General features: G+C 35.7%; 1 non-coding gene across 1 annotated transcript; it reads right to left on the reverse strand.

The window, feature by feature from the left end:
• Positions 1-1,916: 1,916 nt before the first annotated feature.
• LOC131180504 (small nucleolar RNA R71) lies at positions 1,917-2,022 on the reverse strand. Its single transcript, XR_009149271.1, has one exon. It is a non-coding gene; the product is annotated as a small nucleolar RNA R71 (small nucleolar RNA).
• Positions 2,023-3,666: the final 1,644 nt, after the last annotated feature.

Genomic DNA, 3,666 nt, shown 5'->3' on the forward strand with positions numbered 1-3,666 from the left:
CTAGCTTCCTCCCTCATTGATTTCGATTATTGGGGTGAGTGTGTCTTTTCGTGGTGTACAACACGGCATGTGTGGAAAAATTGTGTCATGGCCTAAATTGTGTTATTGATCGGCAACACTGTATTATTCAGTTATTTGATCAAATTGTGTTAATTTAAGTATTTGATCAAATTGTGTTATTGATTGGCAAAACTGTATTATTCAGTTATTTGATCAAATTGTGTTATGGATTGGCAAAACCGTGTTATTCATTTATTTGATCAAATTGTGTTATTGATTGGCAAAACTGTATTATTTAGTTATTTGATAAAATTTATGTTATATGAACTTTGTAAAATGTGAAATGGAATTGTGAACTATTTGATTTGTGAATTGTCAATAAAAGATTTATATATCGCATTTCAAATTGTTATTGTGCACCACTGAGTAAATTTTACTCAACGATAACTTTTCATTGCTGTCGTAGGTAGACAGACTGATAGGGCAGCAGACTAGGCTGCTAGTACTACATTGAGAGATCATCGGGTATATTGAGTGTACCACATTTTGCATTTTGAACTGTAATGTATATTCACTGTATGTATATATTATTCTTGGTTTTGAGCAGTTGTAAATTAAAATTTTACATTGAAGTTGTAAAGTAAATTATGAGTTATTTTAGCTTGTAAAATTTGTACTGTATTTCTTTTATCTCAGTCTTTGAAAAATTATTGTGGATTTGAGTTGAAAAACATATTGTGTTGAATTATGTTGGAGTTTGAGATTGAGAAAAATATTGAAGTGCTTTTTACAGGTTTTTGAAAAACTGTTTTGTCCAAAATACAGATGGCACTCTCCCAAAATTTTTACAGAAATTATTAATAGTCCAAGTGTGTTAGCTGTTTCACTTCAGTTCAAAAAGGTTTTTAACACCTGTAAATAGTGCTAACCACTATAAAAAGAAGTAAGAAAAGTTTTAAAATCCCTTGTAGTGTATTTAATGGGTTATCAGTAGACGAAGTTGGTAATTCATTAGGTATACTACGAGATCATGTTATGCCTTACAGAGGGGTCGGGTGTGACAACCATCAAGAATTTAGGCGCTGTTGCCAGGGACTGAAGTTCATTGGATTTCGTGTTTTTAGTGTTTGGATATTCTGTTATTAACTTTGTTTGTGAGTGTTGCTATTTTTAGGTTTTTGAAAAATATTACAGTGTTACTATTCATCGACAGATTTTTGGCCGAATTTAGAAGGTGGCCCATACCTATTTTGAAGGAAACGACGTTCTGATCAAGACCAATCAATCCATAGGATTTCTTGGCCCCACCCTCTTGAGGCCTAATTCCATCATTTTCTAGGGTTTTGAGGCATTTTTCTGTTTTTACTTTGATTTCCTTTTGTATATGACAAGAACTTCTCAATCTGGTGAGTTGATCTTTGATCCAGAAGTAGAAAAAATAGCTAAACAGTTGAGAAAATTGGCTAAGCAAGCTAAGCAGATTTCAGGTACATCTGAAGGAGTCCAATCTCCAAGGGAATTAAGTTCGGATTACAATTCAGATTCAAATTCTAAAAACGAAACCATGGTCGCTAGAACTTTGAAAGAGTTGGCTACTCCTGATCCAAACCAACAACCTTTGTGTATTCAATACCCTGCTTTAAATGTTACTTTTGAGTTAAAATCTAGACTAATCTATTTGTTGCCTAAGTTCCATGGTCTTGCAAGTGAGGATCCATATAAGAATTTAAAGTAATTTCATAATTGTGTGTTCCAGCATGAAACCTCAAGGAGTTTCAGAGGATTAAATCAAGCTTCGAGCTTTTCCTTCCTCACTGGAAGGCATAACTAAGGATTGGTTGTATTACCTTCCGTTTGGATTTGTCAACTCATGGAATGGGATGAAGCAGAAGTATTTTCCTACTTCCCATGCCACCAACATAAGAAATAAATTTATGGGATCCGGCAGTACAATGGAGAGAGTTTGTATGAGTATTGGGAACGATTTAAGAAACTGTGTGCAAGCTGTCCCCATCATCAAATAAGTGAGCAGCTCTTGATTTAGTATTTCTATGAGGGACTTCTACCAATGGACCGCAGTATGATAGATGCTGTTAATGGAGGAGCTTTGGTTGATAAGACACCAGAAGAGGCAAGGAGAATGATTGCTAACATGGCAGTAGACTCTCAGCAGTTTGGAATTAGAATGGATCACACACCTAAGAAGGTTAATGAGGTAAGTACATCTAACCTTGAGAAACAGATTTCTGATTTAACTTATTTGGTGAGGCAATTGGCTATAGGGAACATGCATACAGTTAAGGTATGTAAAATTTGTTCGGGTTCGAGTCATGCTACTGACATGTGTCCTGCATTTCCAGAGGATGAATCAATGCAACATGCTAATGCAGTAGGAAATTATGGACAACATGCAATAGGAGATTATGGATAGCCACAAAACATGTATGATCCCTTTTCTAATAATTATAATCCAGGATGGCGAGACCATCCCAATTTGAGTTAAGGGAATCAACCTGTGCAAAACCGATACCAGCAGCAGAGACAAGTGAATCAACCACCTCTGCCTCCCTCAAATTAAGGTATGTCACTCGATGAAATTGTTAAGGCTTTGGCTAACAATACACAACAGTTTCAACAGGAGACCAAAAATAGCATTCAAAATATAGAGAGGCAGATTGGTCAGTTAGCTTCATCTGTGAGTAAGCTGGAAGCCCAAGGTTTTAGAAAGCTTCCATCACAAACAGTCATGAACCCCAGAGAAAATGCGAGTGCTATACTATTGCGGAGTGGGAAAGAAGTTGATAACCAGACTCCACATGAGTCAATGAAAAAGAAAAAGCAAGGAGCAACAAAGTCTAAAGTTCCTGAAGTTGAGGTAAATACTGAACCTAAACTGAATAAGGTTAATAATTCTATTCTTCCTCCATTCCCCTGCAGGTTGGCTAAGACTAAGAAAGAAGAACAAGAGAATGAAATTTTGGAGACTTTCAGGAAGGTGGAGGTGAATATACCTTTACTTGATGATATCAAACAAATCCCCAGGTATGCTAAATTTCTTAAGAAATTATGCACTACAAAGCGCAAGTTCAGGACTAATGAGAATATCAGTGTGGGGGAAAATGTGTCAGCATTAATTTAGCGAAAATTACCCTCTAAGTGTAAGGATCCAAGTTCATTTTCTATTCCCTACAAAATAGGTGATTCTAGATTTGAACATGCAATGACAGATTTAGGAGCATCTATTAGTGTTATGTCAAATTTAGTTTTCCAAACTTTGAATTTGGGTCCTTTGAAAGAAACTAGTATCATTATTCAGTTAGCTGATCGTTCTAATGCTTACCCATTGGGAGTAGTTGAGGATGTTTTGGTGTAGGTTGGAGAATTGATTTTTCCTGTAGATTTTTATATTCTGGATATGGAGGATAGTGCTCTCACATCAAAGTTAGCTTTGATTTTGTTTGGAAGATCTTTCCTAAAAACTGTCAAGATAAAAATTGATGTGGATGAGGGTGCCTTAACTATGGAGTTTGATGGAGATACTGTCAAATTTAATATCTTTGATGCCATGAAGTATCCTGCTGATGATCATTCTGTCTTTTCTATTGATGTTGTTGATACATTTGTGCAGGATGTTTTTGAGTTAAGCATGGAGGATGAGTTAGAAAG

Source organism: Hevea brasiliensis, chromosome 5 (genome assembly GCF_030052815.1).
Source record: "Hevea brasiliensis isolate MT/VB/25A 57/8 chromosome 5, ASM3005281v1, whole genome shotgun sequence".
Classification (NCBI taxonomy): Eukaryota; Viridiplantae; Streptophyta; class Magnoliopsida; order Malpighiales; family Euphorbiaceae; genus Hevea; species Hevea brasiliensis.